This window comes from Vicia villosa, linkage group LG5 (assembly GCF_029867415.1).
Source record: "Vicia villosa cultivar HV-30 ecotype Madison, WI linkage group LG5, Vvil1.0, whole genome shotgun sequence".
NCBI classification, from domain to species: domain Eukaryota; kingdom Viridiplantae; phylum Streptophyta; class Magnoliopsida; order Fabales; family Fabaceae; genus Vicia; species Vicia villosa.
Genome location: NC_081184.1, coordinates 26,595,503 through 26,615,930, shown reverse-complemented (window position 1 = coordinate 26,615,930; position 20,428 = coordinate 26,595,503).

Below are 20,428 nucleotides of genomic sequence, written 5' to 3'. Positions count from 1 at the left end.
TGTAATATCCTGATCTTTTGACACCGATAATTATCATTTAAATGAGTAAATGGTAATTAGAGAGAGATCATTGGTCTTATTCTCTATTAATCTAAGAATGATTATTAGAAGAATTAGTGGAGTGGTTAGAAACAAAGAGGATTGGTTAGAATGGAACTAAGTGGCAAAGTGGTAGTTTTGGCTTAGTTGAGGGGCACAAGAGACATTTAACTCTATTGCATGGACTTAAGGACTTGTTTGGCTTGCAAATCAGAATTTGTGGAGAAGAACAACTTAAGAGCAAGAGAAGAACTCATGAAGCAAGTTCATTTTCGCACCTTGGGTACAGCTCCACTAAATCAGGTATATCTCTCAACTCGTAACTCCGATCGTAACGATTCTGGTCCCATTGGATAGCTAACGAATTTCTCTTCGATTTGCACCTATGGTTCGCGTTCATAGCTTCTGTTTCGAAGGAGAAAACTGACCTTGAAGTTGTGTCAGTGATGCTGAAAGTGGGTACAAGTGTGATTACGGATTTGATGAAGATGGAGTGAAACTTTGGCTATGGTGGGAGTCCAATGGCAGCAAACATCATCTTTCTAAACCTCCATTTTAGCAAGGTGAGTCCTTTAGATAGAACTTGGGTAGGATTAGGGGAAGAAAGCATGTCAAGGGTTTAGATTGAGATAAATATATTGCATGCTTAAATGAATGATAAATGTGATAAATTGCTAGTTGTGTGTGATAGCTACTAGTTGCATATGTTGTTAATGATTGCATGCTGGTGGTTCTGATTATATAAATATGTTAGAAATTCATTGGGACTGTATTAAAGATGCAGGGGATCAACTATAGGACATTTGGAATGGTTTAGAACCCTTAGAAATGCAGAAAATTGATTCTGCTTCAGGGTAATCGGTTACTGGCATTTGGGTAACCGGTTACTCTGTGTAAATTTGCGTTTCTGGGCATTTTTCATGTCAGTAACCGGTTACTGGATTCTGGGTAACCGGTTACCCTGGGCAAAAGTGCAAAAATCAGCAAACTTTAGAAAGTCATAACTTCCTGCTCGGGTATCGGAATTGCGCAAACTTTATATCGTTGGAAAGCTAGCGACGTGTACTTTCTAATTAAATAGGTCCCCAAACCAGAATTATTGATTTAATAATAGTGGAGCCCCACTTAGTGAATCAAGGAATTAGTATGAGAACTTATGCCTTTACTATTTGACCAATACTTCTCCTGTTATGTGTGGCATTTATTATCTAATGCTTATTATGAATGTGATATCTATGTTTGAGATGATATGCAATTATATGATGTGCATGAAATCCTATTGACACCGTCGTTTTGGTTAAACGATCGGCTTTGGTTGTATTGTATGGATTAACGCTTGTTATGCGTGTGTATGCTTGAATCGAAGTAGACCCGGTACTAAGTTACGATTCGGACCGTGGGTCCTGGAGTTGTCCGTGGGACTGCCCTGATCATGGATCCCAGAGGCACATACCTGAACTACCGTTGCAGTGTGCTTGTGAGTGCCGTACGGGGCTTTTTACTCACTTGCTGTATACACACTCGCGTGCTCGGTATGATGGCGTTATGCGGCTAAGTAAGCCTACGCATAACAGGTAAACCATCTCTAATGATGCCATGTAGGCTACATCATTAGGTTCCTATCCGGATGGGCTCATGCGTCAAGACGGCGTGTTGCACTTGCTGTTAACACCACGTGCGTACAGATGGTTAATGGGACGATGTCGCCTCTTAGGCAAGGTCATCTCGCAGCCATGTAGGCTTGTGCGAACCCATTTAATCATTCTTGCAGGGTGCTTGTGTAAGTCTCTTGACAAATAGGCATGGGTGAACCCACCGAGGGTGTGTTAGTAACTTAGTCTAGTGGTATTAACGTACTTCTGGATTCCCCGTACATGGGTATGGGTCTGCATACGTGTTTGTTGTACTATTTGTGTACTGTGATGCGACGACTCCTATGGTGGACGATTCATGTGTTTGCTCCGTACTTGTACCGGATGTGAGGATAAACCCCGGATCAATGGTGGATTCGGTTTGTGATGCATGTACCCTGTAGAACCGAGTGGACCCATAGGATAGGAGGACTCACTGAGATTTAGTAATCTCACCCCAATCAACTTATATTTTTTTTCAGGTGCAGTTTAGTAGCTTTTGACAGATAGCAGGTTCGGATTGACGGCTTAAAGTGGTGACGGCTCGGAGACCTCGTCAGATCTCATTTTCCGCTGTGCAGATCCATTGAAGACACATGTGTTGTAATTCTTAGTAGAATTTCATGTTGTATTTTATATGGATCTCTCTATATCTATAGCTTTTGTATGTACTCAATATCAATTTTAATGTTTCATGCATAATATACTAGTCAGTTATGTATGGGGTGTTACAGTTGGTATCAGAGCAGGTCGATTCTCGGCCGAGCCATGAGACATCACTAGCAATTCCTTTTCCTCCTCTCAAGTGTGCGTTGCTAGCCTGATTTTACTGATATCTCATTCAGTTGTTGAACTTGATCAACTCATCGACTGAGTGTGAGACAGTAGGATTACGGCAGAGCCGCCACGAGGACTCGTAAGCCTGTAAGGTTGTGAACCTAAGTTGTTGGAGTGGGATGAGTAATGAATTGTTGGACGTTTTAAGTGGATGATATTGGAGTCGTCGAGCTTAAGGAGAGCGTTCGACACAAAGTAGTAATACCCAAACTGTCAAGGTGTGGATGGAGACAGCTTGAACCCCCAGGATTTTGATTGGACGAAGTGAAGATTTCTCTAAGTCTTGGTAATAGCAAGGGAAATCCAAATAGGAATGAGTAGGAGCCTTATAAGTGGGATTCTCCGAAGGTGTTGAGCTGAGAATTAGTAAGATTCAGTACTGATGATGCTGCTGGTGTTGAGTGCGACTGATGAGCTGATAGGACAGAATAACCCTTGGAAATGCGAATAGAGGAGTCAGACCTTTCTGTTTGTGCTAGTACGGACAGTAATTGGATGGATGAGGTAATAGATCCTGATCCAACTTGAAGTATCCTAATTGAGAGTAGTTACCTAGTAGATGTTGGTGGGATGTACGAGCGTGGTAGCTTACGATTGGGTGAGGCTTGAATACCCGGTCGATAGAAGAAGATGTGTATTTCTGTTCTTATCATTTTATATTTAGTTCTAGAACTACGCTAGATGGAATATGAAATGATGTAGAAGCGTGAAATGCAGTATTCAAGTTCTCTTAGTTGTTGTTCGTCTGACCCCGAGTGAAGCCATAGAACTACGCTTGGCGTTGGGCGTACAGGCGAGTAAGAACTAAGATCTATCCGGACTGAATTATCCTTGGAATCTCATGCATGCGTGGGGCGAGTGGGTACGCGCACTGCATGGCAATCCGAAGTTGAACTTCAAATCTTCGTGCTTGGCGTTTTGGCTTTCCGAGTAAGTAAACCTTAGTGTGTAGCACTCTCAGGTTTTAGCATCCTGAGGAGTATGATTCGAAGGATTTGAGAAACGATGGACCTATTGGAGGCTGTTCAGACACTTGTCGGTTGTGACTTTAGGATACGCGTGGAGATCATTATACGCCACTGAGGTAGGTTACCTGGATACATGGCCTCGGAGTTGGACCACCATATTGGTACTACTAGACGGGTATAATGCCACAGTATCGCTATCGTGCACGAGATGCGTGAGTCATCCTTTTTCCTACATGTGTGGGACGAAGGTGATCTGAAGCAAGATGGAATTCTGATTTGGCACTCGTGAGACACAGATCCAGACTCTCATAAGGTATGTGGGATAAGGATCCATACATCGCGCTTGATAGTAGAGGAATAACTAGACAGGCGATGATGTGATGGATCAAGATCCAATACTATACTTATGGAGACCCTGAGTGATCGTGATTGCGTGAGTTAGTATCAGATTGTACCTTGGAGACGTTCTCGTTTCATGAAGTATTAGGTTGGCAATTTTGCATGAGTGTCTAGAGTGAGACTCATGTGCGGTCATGATATCCTGGTCAGCATAGTGAGTTGATATCATGTACCAATGGCGACCGGTGATGGAATATGCAAGTTGTATCTTGGATCGGCTCGATGTGTGATGTGTCCGGTAAGGTATTGCCAGATACTCTGAGTAAAGAAATGTGAATCTTGGTAAAGCATGGACATTTTGGTTTAGGAACTGCTAAGGAGTTTATAAGAGAGATGTTCGAAGTGCAAAGTGCAAAGTGCAATTTCTTGCATTGTGGCTACACTCAGACTGTTAGAAGCACCACAATGAAGGATGCAGCCGCCAAGGAAGACAGTTTAGGTCAGAGGTGGAACATACGTTAGATGACTGTGTGAATGGAGTGTGGCTGTGGGAGGATCGTTATATCAGTAAGTTGCACGAGTTATCAGAGGTGATACTACGCTAAGAGAATGAAGGTGTATGGTTGGGTAGAAGTTGTGTAGAACTGCTAGAGTTATCATGAGCTGCAGTACGTCGTGAAGGGTTTGACATACCGGTTGAGCAACAAGATTGGTTGGAATGAAAAACATAGCAGTTGTACGCTGTGGAAATCAGTGACAAGGACGAACCTCTAAGTCAGTGAATTTTTGGGTTTCAATGTCCTGAGATCGAAACGTGTACCTAAGTTGTGGTGGATGAACTATATGGAATGGCAGGGTAAGTAGAAGCTTGATTATGGAGAGTATGCAACTTTGACGAGTAGTAGTTGATGATGGATGTATATGGAGTTCTGGAACGTGTTGTAATTGGATAACTGTGGATAAGGAACTGTTGTGTAGTAATGGAAACTAAGTGAATTATGGATATAATATGACTCAGAGGATTTCAAGGTGTGTGACTTGTTGGGATCAGAGTAGCGCAACGGATCAAGGAAGAATCAGATAAGTCTGAGGCAGGAACGAACAGACTTTTGTAGGATTTTATGTTGGGATGAAAGTATCTTCCTAAGGGAAATTGTCGGAGCAGCGTTTCGTCCATTCCAGTCTCTCAAGGATCACCATAACTCGAGAGGTGTTGTCAATGGACCAGCTTGGGAATACATTTTTGTGGGTGGCATGGGGTCCGATGTTCGTAGGTCATCAGTTTAGCTTGCGAGTCACAAGGGTTGGACTGAGCATCAGACCGTCGAAATGCTGAAGGCTGGAGAGGGCATTCAGTTGGCGCAAGTTCTTTGTAGTTATGCCTTGTGTACTATGATTGTACAGGAAGACTGGTACAATGGTTACAGGTCAGTTGTTGAATTTCGCGTCTTATCAGTAGAATCTTATTCGAAGTTGTCGGATGACAAGGCGATAGTTGCAAGACGATTACACCTTCGTGGTTTGCAGTGACAGTTGTTATGTCTAAACTGGAGTAAGGGTTAAAGTAAGGAGATTAAGTATATAGATAGAGGTAAATTTGGGACAATCATCCTAAGACTTTGGAAACCAGAAGTTAAGACCAAGACATTTGGTTAACGCCTAGCGTCATTGTTTGGACTTTGGTGGAGAATAATTTGAAGTGTTGTCGCAGAAGTGACGTTGTGGCAGTAAGTTCTCGAACGGGAAGTAATTCAAGGAGCTGAGTGAATCAGTGATGTTTGTTGAACGAGGGTGAACACACCAGATAACGAAACGAAGGATATCCGACATGAGTGGATTATTAGAGTTTTTGAATTTCTGGGGATTCAGTGCAGAGCAGGGAAGGTCAAGGACCCTGGAAGGATATTTCCCCAGGTATGTCAAGACGAAGTATCAGATTCGACGTATTGCTTGAGAGTTAAGGTTTCTAATCATGTGTAGTGGGATGCAAGCGTTTTGGCAGATTATGTTTCTTCGTATGGAATGGTCCTCAGACAGAGTAGTGAGATTATCTAAAGACGAATGTGAGTAACATTCTTTCCCTTGATTGGATAGATAAGAAGGGTTGGTCTCCGTGGTAACCGGAAGGAATTCGAGGACGAATTCTAATTAAGGGGGGGAGAATGTAATATCCTGATCTTTTGACACCGATAATTATCATTTAAATGAGTAAATGGTAATTAGAGAGAGATCATTGGTCTTATTCTCTATTAATCTAAGAATGATTATTAGAAGAATTAGTGGAGTGGTTAGAAACAAAGAGGATTGGTTAGAATGGAACTAAGTGGCAAAGTGGTAGTTTTGGCTTAGTTGAGGGGCACAAGAGACATTTAACTCTATTGCATGGACTTAAGGACTTGTTTGGCTTGCAAATCAGAATTTGTGGAGAAGAACAACTTAAGAGCAAGAGAAGAACTCATGAAGCAAGTTCATTTTCGCACCTTGGGTACAGCTCCACTAAATCAGGTATATCTCTCAACTCGTAACTCCGATCGTAACGATTCTGGTCCCATTGGATAGCTAACGAATTTCTCTTCGATTTGCACCTATGGTTCGCGTTCATAGCTTCTGTTTCGAAGGAGAAAACTGACCTTGAAGTTGTGTCAGTGATGCTGAAAGTGGGTACAAGTGTGATTACGGATTTGATGAAGATGGAGTGAAACTTTGGCTATGGTGGGAGTCCAATGGCAGCAAACATCATCTTTCTAAACCTCCATTTTAGCAAGGTGAGTCCTTTAGATAGAACTTGGGTAGGATTAGGGGAAGAAAGCATGTCAAGGGTTTAGATTGAGATAAATATATTGCATGCTTAAATGAATGATAAATGTGATAAATTGCTAGTTGTGTGTGATAGCTACTAGTTGCATATGTTGTTAATGATTGCATGCTGGTGGTTCTGATTATATAAATATGTTAGAAATTCATTGGGACTGTATTAAAGATGCAGGGGATCAACTATAGGACATTTGGAATGGTTTAGAACCCTTAGAAATGCAGAAAATTGATTCTGCTTCAGGGTAATCGGTTACTGGCATTTGGGTAACCGGTTACTCTGTGTAAATTTGCGTTTCTGGGCATTTTTCATGTCAGTAACCGGTTACTGGATTCTGGGTAACCGGTTACCCTGGGCAAAAGTGCAAAAATCAGCAAACTTTAGAAAGTCATAACTTCCTGCTCGGGTATCGGAATTGCGCAAACTTTATATCGTTGGAAAGCTAGCGACGTGTACTTTCTAATTAAATAGGTCCCCAAACCAGAATTATTGATTTAATAATAGTGGAGCCCCACTTAGTGAATCAAGGAATTAGTATGAGAACTTATGCCTTTACTATTTGACCAATACTTCTCCTGTTATGTGTGGCATTTATTATCTAATGCTTATTATGAATGTGATATCTATGTTTGAGATGATATGCAATTATATGATGTGCATGAAATCCTATTGACACCGTCGTTTTGGTTAAACGATCGGCTTTGGTTGTATTGTATGGATTAACGCTTGTTATGCGTGTGTATGCTTGAATCGAAGTAGACCCGGTACTAAGTTACGATTCGGACCGTGGGTCCTGGAGTTGTCCGTGGGACTGCCCTGATCATGGATCCCAGAGGCACATACCTGAACTACCGTTGCAGTGTGCTTGTGAGTGCCGTACGGGGCTTTTTACTCACTTGCTGTATACACACTCGCGTGCTCGGTATGATGGCGTTATGCGGCTAAGTAAGCCTACGCATAACAGGTAAACCATCTCTAATGATGCCATGTAGGCTACATCATTAGGTTCCTATCCGGATGGGCTCATGCGTCAAGACGGCGTGTTGCACTTGCTGTTAACACCACGTGCGTACAGATGGTTAATGGGACGATGTCGCCTCTTAGGCAAGGTCATCTCGCAGCCATGTAGGCTTGTGCGAACCCATTTAATCATTCTTGCAGGGTGCTTGTGTAAGTCTCTTGACAAATAGGCATGGGTGAACCCACCGAGGGTGTGTTAGTAACTTAGTCTAGTGGTATTAACGTACTTCTGGATTCCCCGTACATGGGTATGGGTCTGCATACGTGTTTGTTGTACTATTTGTGTACTGTGATGCGACGACTCCTATGGTGGACGATTCATGTGTTTGCTCCGTACTTGTACCGGATGTGAGGATAAACCCCGGATCAATGGTGGATTCGGTTTGTGATGCATGTACCCTGTAGAACCGAGTGGACCCATAGGATAGGAGGACTCACTGAGATTTAGTAATCTCACCCCAATCAACTTATATTTTTTTTCAGGTGCAGTTTAGTAGCTTTTGACAGATAGCAGGTTCGGATTGACGGCTTAAAGTGGTGACGGCTCGGAGACCTCGTCAGATCTCATTTTCCGCTGTGCAGATCCATTGAAGACACATGTGTTGTAATTCTTAGTAGAATTTCATGTTGTATTTTATATGTGTCATACCCTAATTTTTGACCCCCCTGAGATGACATATCTTCAGGATTTTTCATCAGGTCAAGACAAGTACCCAGAGCAGTCATTTCTCCATCTGATACCTAATCGAGGATGCACAAAGACAAGAAAGCTCAGGCAAAGGATCAATCAATACAAAGATTAGCCTCTAATACAATCATGGAGCTCAAAAACTTCACTTTTCTCATCTATGATTGATTAGACATCCAGTCATATGAGTACAGGCTTACTCAGGTCACCAGACTAGGGTTTTGAGCCTATCAAGGACTAAAATCAGGGATCACATTTGGGAAACCCTAAGAAACCTCAGAGGGTCATTCAAAGACATCAATCATCTTCAAATAACTCATATTACAAGGTCTACTGGACATCACACTTCAATTCAAAGTCTACAGTCATTACTTTCACATGGTCGACAAATTAGGGTTTTGACCTAATTCACCAAGATAGTTGACTTCTGATCAGGGCATGAATCCAAAACTCAAGACATGATTCAAGGATCTCTACTACCTCCATATAATCCATTTATATCATCCATTTGGGGAGAAGATCTTATTTCTACACAAAAGCCCAAAAATTCACTTTGTCAGGAAAAAGTCAACTGTGAAGGATCATCATTGACTTTTAAGGTTTTTGGTCAAAAAATGACTTTCAAAGATCAATATCATCAATATATGGATATCAAAGTCATTTGGCCAAAGAAATTCAAAGAAATTCATCAAGGAGCGAAAAGTCGGGAATTAGGGTTTTTAAAGGCATGGTGAGATCTCAAAATTTCACCTACACAACTCAAAAAACTTCCAACATGAAAGTTGTAGATCTTGCAAAATAAAACAACATCTTACAAGGGAACTTTTTTCAAAAGATCAACCATTTATGAAGTTTTGGAAATTTTGAAGTTTAGGTCATAAACACTTAGAAATTTTTCTAAGTGTTTTAACCTAGTTTTCTTCCAACTTTGGCCTCATTTTTCACAAATTTCCCAAAGGAATCTGAAGAAGACATAAACTAATGATTTGAAGTAGATGTTTAGGGCTTTCCAAATTGTGTTCAACCTTCTCAAAATTCAATTTGAGCTAGGAGTTATGCTTGTTCAAAGTTGGCCTCATAAAGTGAAATTATAGGTCATGTGCAAATTGGAACTTTGCAATTTTGTGCATTTTGCTTCATGAATGGATGCTACACGACCCATAACATGTCTGAAACAATGCCATGCATTCATTTTCACCATGGCATGAAGATTGAAGAAGATTCCCAAAAGCAAGAACATGTGATTATGTAATCATTACTTTTGAGAATTTATGATAAGCAATGATTCACCAATTGGAATCTTCTCCTAAGCCAATAGAAACTTGCTACATATCAGAAATGTTCCCTAAGATCCTGCAAGATCAATGGTTGGGAGAATTGGCTCGAAAATGCATCATTGCATTTTGGAGATTCTTTGAATTTCTTCATGGCTAAGAAACCAAAACTCCCTCACTAAGGAAGCTCACTCCTCTGCAGCTATACTGATCCATTTGCCTATAAATAGAGGCCTCATTCTCATTCAAAAAACACACCAAAGCAACTCAATTACTTGCTTTCTCTTTCTCTCCTCTTGTTCATTGTTTTTCAAAGTTCTTTGGCAAGAAGAATCGTTTTCTTCAAACCAAAGCTCATCTTTGGAAAGTGAGCATTCCAACATCTCAAGGGAGGTCATTTGAGGTGATCCAAGCACCTGGATCACTTCTGTAAGTGGAGGAACACCATTGTTGCTCTCACTTGGAAGCATTTGCAGTTGGAGGTCCATGGAGTAACTCAGGGAGTCTCAGGCCAAACCAATCATTCAGACACACTCCCTAGGTCATAGTGGAGCTAACCAGATGGCTGCAGCTCACCTGTAACTCCAAATTCAACAACCTCCATGTTCACTTGAAGCTGAAATCGAGGGAGGTCCATAGAGCAATTCAGGAGGATTCAAGCTACAATAAGCATCCAGTTAGCATCATTGAGTCTCAGGGAAGCTATTGAGATCATTCATTCAAGCCCAGGTGCTCTCAATCATCCTCACGACCTTCAGTTTCAGAGGTAAGTTTCTGAACTTCACCTCTATAATTTAAGTACTCTTTGTGAAATAGCTCGATTCTATCTTGTTCAGCATCATCAGAGGATTGAAAACCCTCTATCATCATTCATTTATCTTTCAGTATAGTCATTTAATTTGATTTTGAAATTTTAGGGTTCTTCACGATTTCTGTTAAATTAATTAGATGTAGTTAATATTAGTTCATGTTAGTTACATATTTAGAATCGTGAGTGAATTTAGAGCAAGTTTCGTGTTTACATCATGGCAAATGATTGAGAAACGAGTGAGTTCAGAAATTCAAAAAAATCATGGAGCTTGAGGTTGAAGACGAAGATGGTGGTGGCGCCATTTTTAATTTCTCAGGGGAGGGTTTAAAATATATTTAACTGAAAGCGTTTTATAAACGACTAAACAACTTGCCCTAGTGGCCACACATGCGCCTTTAGTATCATCATGCCACAAGTCTGGGGTTCGAATCCCCCTCGCCCCAGACTTTTTGATTCTTTTATTTTTTAAGGAATTACAACTTGTTTTGAAATATGACCAAGTGGAGGCAACTTACTAACACCAAACGCGCGTTGGCGCAGTGGTGTTATTTTGAGTTGTTGGCTTCAAGGGCGTGGGTTCAAACCATGGTGAGGCCAAAACATTATTTTTTATCACTTATTTCCTTCAATTTTCTCACAACTTCATATAATTAATTAACCTATCAAATTAATTTATTTTCACTTCATTTTTTACACACATGCTATTTAATATCTCTATTTTGTGAATAATAAAAAAGATCATAAAAATATTATTTATTTCACATGTTTTTATTAGGTTTAAAATAGTATGTTTTTAGGTGTTTTCTTAAATACTTTAATACATATTTTCACTTTGTTTTAACCTAATCATTTTTGTAAATAAATTTATGATAAAACCCTAATCACTTAGGTCTTAATTAGGCATAGATCTTCATCTTTGCTTTAATTAAGTTGACTTTTGTCAAATCTCAAAACTATTTTCAATCTCTGATAAAATCAAATGATTAGGGTTTTCAAACAACAAAACCTTGTATCATTCCAAATCATTTTTTTTTCAAATTGCTTTTATCACCAGTACTGTAAAGTACTGGGCCTCTAATAGAGTGTAAGTCCCAAAAATCTTCTCTTCTTAGCTTGTTTTCAAAACTGTATTTTCAAAATCTTCTTTCTGTTTTCAAAACATTCTTCTGGTATTTGAAGGGCATTATTCCCGGTGAAACTCTTCAGATACCTATGTGACCTTTGTCCATCTTCACTTCTTCTGTTTTCAAAAACCATTAACTGTTTATCATATATATATATTCAACTGTTATCAACAAAACAACAAAAATTACTGTTGAGGCTCTGTACATACTTCTTCAATGGCCTCCACTCCATCCAGGTTAGGCTTTACAAGCTTTCAATTTACAGTCTTTATTTAAATTACTGTCAAATATAAACTGTGCATATATTAGTTTAGAACTGCGTTTGAGTATAAACCTTAGGACAGTTAAACTATATATATATTATAGGAATATGACCTAGGATTGAGAATGTCTTCCCGGTGAAGGCTCTTTCCTAATTAGAGATCTGTAGTTCAAACCCCCAAGATGAATTATTCCCGGTGAAACATCTTGGCAAAAACCTTAGAATCCAAATAAATAGGACACATCCACCCAAAGAGGAATTATTCCCGGTGAAACCTCTTACCCATTTGCTTAGAGCCAAAATAAGTTCAAAACCACATAAGCTTTCTCTTGTGCTATAACAAGGACCCTCGATTAGCCTCCTCTTGGGCTTTGTACAAGGACCCACAGGCTTCTTAAAAGCATTTCCAGCTTCCTCTTGAGCTTGTATACAAGGACCCATCAGGTTTCTTATAAACATAGGAACAGGTCTTTAGTCACCTTTTAGCCTACCCTGGTGAGTTTCTTCCAATTTAAACCAGACTTAAAACAAGCTAAGTTTGTCTCAATTTCACATTGAGTACATTTTTGGAATGAGAGACATGGACAGTCTCTGTCACCCTTATCTTCATCAATCCTCCTTAGTAGAGTCTAGGATCTATGTTTTGGTCATCCTCAGCATTGAGTCAGCCTTCATCTTGGGCTTTAAACAAAGAGTCTCCACTAGATAATCTTTCTGCCATCTTTTCATTTCTTAAAATCCCTGGAAAGGGTTAGCCTCCAAAGTCATTTAAAATCAATCCATTCCTTCATTTCAATAAAAACCCCTGGAAAGGGTTAGCCTCCAACATCTGTTTAAAATGTCAAAACAATAATTTCATTCTCTTAGGAGATAATTTCCCCAAAAGAGTCAAAACCCCTGGAAAGGGTCAGCCTCCAAAAAACATGATAAAGTCAGTCTTTTAACAGACAAATTCACCAGCTGAGTCAAAATCCCTGGAAAGGGTTAGCTTCCAAAAGAAAAACAGTCTTTTTTAATCTCCAGTAGAGTTAAAACCAACAAAAACAGTTAGCCTCAACCTTGGGCTTCATACAAGGCACCCAAACAATAAAACTCCCCTGTCAAGAGTCAGCCTCAACCTTGGGCATTGTACAAGGCAGATAATAGAGTCTCCCCAGTGAGTTCTTCATCACTCAGTAGCCACAACCTTGGGCTTTGTACAAGGCAGATAAACCATATCTTTCATGTGTCAAAGATTCCTAACACTTAGGATCTTTTCCCCATATAGTCATCCATACTTAATTCATTTAAGAGTCCGCCACAACCTTGGGCTTTGTACAAGGCAGAAAATAATGTTTTCCCTAGCTAGAGTCAGCCACAACCTTGGGCTTTGTACAAGGCACATAAAATAAAGTCATTCATTCAATTATCCTCAACAGTCAGCCACAACCTTGGGCTTTGTACAAGGCACACAAATAGAGTCTCCCTAAACAGAGTCAGCCTCAATTCTGGGCTTTGTACAGAACACAAAAATACCCTGTAATTAACCCCCAATGGAGCCATCTCCCAGAGTCAATAACATTAATTAATCAATCAAAAAGCCTCAAGCTTGGGCCTCATACAAGCCAGCTAAAGTCAAATCTTTTATACAGTAGATAGACATAGCTTATCTCTATAGAGAGATATTTTTACTACTCTACCACATTCAAACAAACAAACATTTCAATTTCAATTTCAATCAAAGTCTCCCATTTAGGACTCTGAAAGACATGCTCTGGCACATCCCCAGACTTGTACACTTTCCCTAATTTGGACGAGCATCTTTCTTTCATTTAAGAGGCATCTGACTGGCATACTTGTACACCCAAGTAAGGTCCCCCTCTTGAATGAAATGAATCCAGTTATTCTGTCACTCCTTCAAAATGTTTGTGGTAGAATAGTACAAATACCTCTCTGTAGAGATAATTTCATGTCTCTTTACTGTAAACAGAGATTTAATTCCAAGCTTCAACCTTGAGCTTCAAGCAAGGCACCAAAAACAATTAATTTCCCTAGTTAGTTCCCCGAACTACATTAAGCTCTGACTTCCACTAGGGATATGTAGGCATGAGGTTCACAAGGAATCTCAGCGAGCTAATAAAATACCAAAAATAGTCAGTCTGTCTATCTGTCTGTCTTTCTTCAATCAATTCAATTCCTTCTCCTAACACAAAGGAGAAACTTTCCCAATCATTAGCAATAAACACAAACACAATGACACAGAGAAGGTTCCTGTAGAGTACTACAGATATGTAGGGTGTTTAAACACTTCCCTATGTATAACCGACCTCCCGGACTCCAGAATTTCTAGTCTAGGTGTAAATCCCCACACTTAGCAAACTCCTAGGGTTTAGTTGAGATCTTTTTTCCCCTTTCCTACTCGTAGGACAAATAAGAAAGTTCGTGTGATATCGTAGGAAGAACTGAAATAAAATTCATCCCACCACGGGCGCATTCTCCTTCCAAATTTCGCGTGAAGGGTTTAGCGTGCCGTCCTCCCAAGTGAAACGGGGAGGTAAAAGAAAACGACACCACAGAAAAATGGCGACTCTGCTGGGGATATAAGTGTTCAAAACCTTGGTTTTTCATCCAAACCAATGGTTGACCTGTTGCTGGTCCAGCCCCAATGAGGAATTAGGGATGCCAAATTCCCCCTCAAACAAGAGAGGTCCTGCCTAACCTCTGTGTCATATCATGTGTTTGTTGCATATATATTTGTTTATTTTGTTTATTCTGTATCGGGAAAGGGCTTGATTCCCCCTTGTGGTGAGAAATCCTATACCCGGATTTGAGTGCAACATAAGATAGGATGGAGGATGTCTTCCCGGTGAAGGCCCTCTAATCTTGGTTTCCAAGTCTACTCTTGGGATTTGCCTGGCTGGTTGTGATTAACTGCGCCACTGCATTCCGAGACTGATTTGTACCAGGAGGACCTAGAAACACATTAACCCCACTTAAAGCCTTTTTTAGGACGTAGAGCGGTGATTACGGAAGTAATTGTCACGCAGATACTACACTCAGAGAAAACTCTCTTATAGATACCAATCAACGTATCTTTAAGGTTGAGCAAAAACTCTGAGACCCCTAGAACCCGTTCTACAGGTACAAAAATCCTTAACCTTAGTTTACCATTGGGGCGGGAGACTGCGTTTTGACTTCATGACCACTATACCCTTCAACGCCATGTTTGTTTAAAACTCTTGTGTGTGCATTCATGCATTCATGCATCATTCATTAATAAACAATTAAAAACAAAAAGAGTCTTTTTCGAGTCGTTTTTCAAGGAAACTAAATAACGAACGTTTTGAACTTCATAGAAAGAGAGAAACGGAGAAAGGACTTAAGGATCTATACCATGGATTATGGGAGAAAGAGAGCTAGGAAATACACCTTCAAGATTCCCCAGGTCGAGGAACTGGGAAAGCTCGGAAAACTGGTGGTCAACCCCCAGGCTTTCAAGGAGAAGTATGGAAAACTTCTGCCTTTGCTCAATACCAACATGGTGGATGGGATCCTTCCCACCTTGGTACAGTTTTACGATCCAACGTATCACTGCTTCACCTTTCCAGATTATCAGCTCATGCCTACGTTAGAGGAGTACTCTCGTCTGATTGGAATACCCGTGTACGCGCAAGATCCGTACTCCGGTTTGGAAAAGAATCCTGACGACGTTATCATTGCTGCAACTACTCCTTTGAACGTAGTCGACATCAGAACTCATATGGTGAGTAGAGGAGGAATTCAAGGATTACCCTCTAAATTCCTGTTTGATCAAGCTCGGTACTTCGTCAGCATCCAAGATATGAGCGCTTTTGAGGAAGTCTTGGCTTTGCTTATCTACGGATTGTTTTTGTTCCCTAACATTAACGATTTCGTCGACATCAACGCAATTAAGATCTTCTTAATTGGAAATCCAGTTCCAACCTTGCTTGCGGATGCTTATCACTCTGTGCATTCAAGAAACCTGCAGCGAGGAGGATTAATCACATGCTGCGTACCGTTGTTATACGAATGGTTCGTTTCGCACCTGCCGAAGTCTAGCACTTTCTGGAACATGAGGGATGGCCTTTACTGGTCACAGAAAATCATGTCTCTCACTCATACAGACATTGATTGGTGTAGTCCTGACAACGACGAAACCAAGATCATCTTCAGTTGCGGAAGTTTTCCCAACGTACCCCTTATTGGAACTAAGGGAGGAATTAGTTACAATCCAGCTTTAGCCCGTCGTCAATACGGCTATCCTATGAAAAATATTCCAAGTAACATCCAATTGGAGGGTCTGTTCTTCAAGAACATCGACGATCATGGCAACATGCTGAAGAAGGAAATTGTCCAAGCCTGGCGTCTTGTTCACAGCAAAGGGAGAAGATTGTTAGGAAAACATCTTTGCATCTCCCTGGATCCTTACCTTCAATGGGTACGCGTCAGAGCATTCAAGCTCAGGATGCCATATCAACATCAAGAACCTATTCCCCTAAGGGAACCAATTTACCTTTTCTCCACCGATGTTGAAAAACTGCAAGAGGCATTAAACAAGGTATGCCAAGAAAGGAATGCTTGGAGGAACAAGTATCGAATTGTCAACACGGAAAATGTTGAAATTCAAAACATCCTAAGAAGGAAGGATGAGTTACTTGAAGTACTCGATCGACAAGTGACACAAACGTCACTTTCTCATCATATCCCTCCTGCTTCCTGGATCATCGATCAGCTCACGTCAGAGAACGCTCAGCTCAAGAAACAGAAGAAGATGTTAGAACGTGAAGTCGGCTCATCATCAAAGTTTTAGAGTCCTTTCTCTCAGTTTCTCTGTATTTCCATTTTCAAAGTGTGTAAAAACGGCGTTTTCGCTTAATTAATAAAGTTTGATGTTTCATAACGTAATTATGGTGTTTCCTTGAAAAATAATAACTTAATTGCATATCATACATCGCTTTAGTCATACGCACTGACACGAGAATTGTCGCGGATCTAATAGTCACTTTCCTTTCTCCAGAAAGAGAGGAGGAGAAGGAGGTGAACCAAGGCTTTCAAGCTGTCTCATCCATACAACACTCGTTCAAGTCGCAAGAAAAGAATGGAAGACTTTGAGCAAGAGAATGAAGAACTCAGAGAAGAGATTAATACTCTCAAAGGTACTGTTGAAAGGCTCAATAGTATGGTAGAAGCCCTGGTAGTTGCACAGAATCGACCAACGCCAGAAGAACCACAAAGGACTGTGGTTTCCGAGATTGTTTCTACTCCTATTCCTCAGTATACCATGCCGCCTGATCGACCTTGGGGCATGCCGTATAACTTTACTCCAGAAGGGTACATACCTCCAGCTTCTGAAGCTCCAAAAGTCACCATGGATATGCGTCCACCGGAGGGTTACAAACCTCTGGAAATTGAAGTTCCAAGAACAACGGCAATGGGTTTCACACAACAGAACGCTGAGATTCCAAGATCTGCTGTCATGGCTTCTCCGCAGCCCATTATGCATACTTTTCCCCCGCAGGGCGGACAAGTATATCATCACGCTCCAAGTGAGGATGCTGGCGTGTATGAAAGATTGGACGAGTTCCAGGAACAGTTTCTGCAAATGCAGAAGGAACTCAAGACTCTCCGAGGACAAGATCTATTTGGGAAGAATGCTGCAGACCTCTGTCTGGTTCCAAATGTTAAGATTCCTCACAAGTTCAAAGTACCAGAATTCGAGAAGTACAAAGGGAATTCATGCCCACAAAGTCATCTTGTGATGTACGCTCGAAGAATGTCAACTCAGACTGATAATCAACAATTGCTCATTCATTATTTTCAAGACAGCCTGACTGGTGCTGCACTCAAATGGTACATGAACTTGGACAGTTCAGAGATTCGTACTTTTCGAGACCTCGGAGAGGCCTTCGTCAAACAGTATAAGTACAATCTGGATATGGCTCCCGACAGAGATCAACTCCGGGCCATGACTCAAAAGGATAGAGAAAGCTTCAAGGAATACGCTCAGAGATGGCGTGAAGTTGCTGCTCAAATTTGTCCACCACTTGAAGAGAAAGAAATGACAAAAATCTATCTCAAAACTTTAAGTCCATTTTACTACGGACGAATGGTTGCAAGTGCACCAAGTGATTTTACTGAAATGGTAAACATGGGTGTACGTTTAGAAGAAGCAGTTCGAGAAGGACGCTTGAACAAAGAACCAGAATCTTCTGTTGGTCCAAGGAAGTATGGAAGTTCTTTCCAGAAGAAAAAGGATCAAGACGTCAGCAATGTCTTGCACAAAATCAAGAAGAAATTCCAACCTCAAGTTGCAACAATAACTCCGGTTGTTAACTCAGCGCCAGCTTGTCAACCTCAGGTCTCGCAACAACAAACTCAACAAAGGTCGCAGCAACCTCAGCAACAGGTTCGACCTCCAAATTACAACAATCGGGCTCCAAGGTATCCTGCCTTTGACCCCATACCAATGCCGTATGCAGAATTGTTTCCAACATTACTGGCAAAAGGACTCATCCAGACAAGGAGTCCTCCAAATCCTACAAACAGTTCCTCACCATGGTACAAGGCTGACCAATCTTGTCCCTATCATCAGGGGGCACCAGGTCACAATATTGAGAACTGTTTCTCTTTCAAGATTGACGTCCAACGATTAGTGAAGAGCGGAATGCTATCCTTCAAAGATACTAATCCAAACGTCCAAGCAAATCCTTTGCCGCAGCACAAAGAAGCTTCAGTAAATCTGATAGATCAACACCCCAACGTCATTCAAATCTACGACATTCGTCAGATAGGGGAAAATCTTGTCAAGATGCACGCTAAACAAGCTGGGTATGGTCATGTACCACCTCACAACTACTTCACATGTGAAATTTGTCCAAAGAATAATCAAGGATGTGCCGTAGTTCAAGCTGCATTACAAGAACAAATGGACTTAGGATGGATTCAACATATCCGAGTCAGAACTGAACATGACATCAACATGGTTCAAGGATGTCCAGGAGAATACAAAATCTACAAAGTTGAAGACCTTGAAGGATCGGTAGTCAGGTTCCACAAAACTTTAAATGGACTTGCCTACTTTGGAACAGATTTCCACGCTTACAGTAGATGCAGAATCTGCCGAAGAGATTCACAAGGATGTTTACGTGTTCGCAACGATATTCAGAAGTTGATGGATGACAATACCATTACTGTTCTTGCCAACAGAGAAGATGATGAAGTCTTTACCGTATCTCCTCAAATTAATCAAGGTGAACCTATGCAAGTCAAGTATGATAGCAGGAAGGCAGCAGTTGCACCGCTAGTTATCTACTTACCAGGTCCTGTACCGTATGAGTCCAGCAAGGCTATACCATACAAGTACAATGCTACATTCGTTGAAAATGGTAAGGAAATACCATTACCGTCTGTTGTCAACATTGCTGATGTTAGTCGAGTCACTAGAAGTGGACGAGTCTTCAACAGAACAACAGAAAATGTGGAGAAACCTTCGGAGGAAGTACCACATAAGCAAGACAACCATCCGACCAATGCTGTTCAAGCGAAAGAAAATGATGAGATCTTGAAGTTAATCCAGAGGAGTGAATACAACATTGTAGATCAATTACTACATACTCCGTCTAGGATTTCTGTTCTTTCCCTGCTATTGAGTTCTGAAGCTCATAGGGAAGCTCTACAGAAAGTTTTGGAACAAGCTTTTGTAGAACCAAGTGTTACTATAAGTCAATTCAACAACATCGTTGCCAACATCTCCGCCGGAACTAATCTAAGTTTCTGTGACGAAGATCTTCCTGAAGAAGGAGTGGACCACAATCTTCCACTTCACATCTCGGTTGGCTGCATGGGTGATACACTCACAGGAGTCCTAATAGACAATGGATCCTCTCTCAACGTCATGCCTAAATCAACCTTATCAAGATTATCTTTCGAAGATTACCCTCTCAGAAAAAGTCATGTCATCGTCAAAGCATTTGATGGATCAAGAAAGTCAGTTTTCGGAGAAGTAGATCTTCCCATAACTATTGGACCTCAGACGTTCAAAATCACTTTCCAAGTTATGGATATTCCAGCACAATACAGTTGTTTGCTAGGTCGCCCATGGATTCATGAGGCTGGGGCAATTACTTCAACACTTCATCAGAAACTGAAGTTCATAAGAAATGACAAATTGGTAACCGTATGTGGAGAACGAGCTCTGATCGTCAGCAACCTGTCATCATTCTCCGACATAGAACCAAGAGAGGTTGTTGGAACTAAATTCCAAGCGCTTTCCTTAGACAAAGGAAAGGAGAAAGCAGCGTCTATCTCTTCATACAAAGATGCAATCCAAGTTGTAAAGGATGGCACTACCAGTGGTTGGGGGCACATTAATATTCCTACCAACAACAAGAACAGAACAGGAATTGGATTCTTTCCGACATCATCAAAAGCTATCCCAGGGATTGAAGTAGTTCTCCCTATTCAAGAAACTTTCTGCAGTGGAGGTTTTCTTCAACCTGTTCAACAAACAGTCAATATCATCGATACGGAAAGCACCGATGAAGAGGAATGGTTATCCTATCTTAACAAAGCGGGATACATCTCCCTATCAGAATCTGAACCACTTTGCTGTTATCCGACTAAA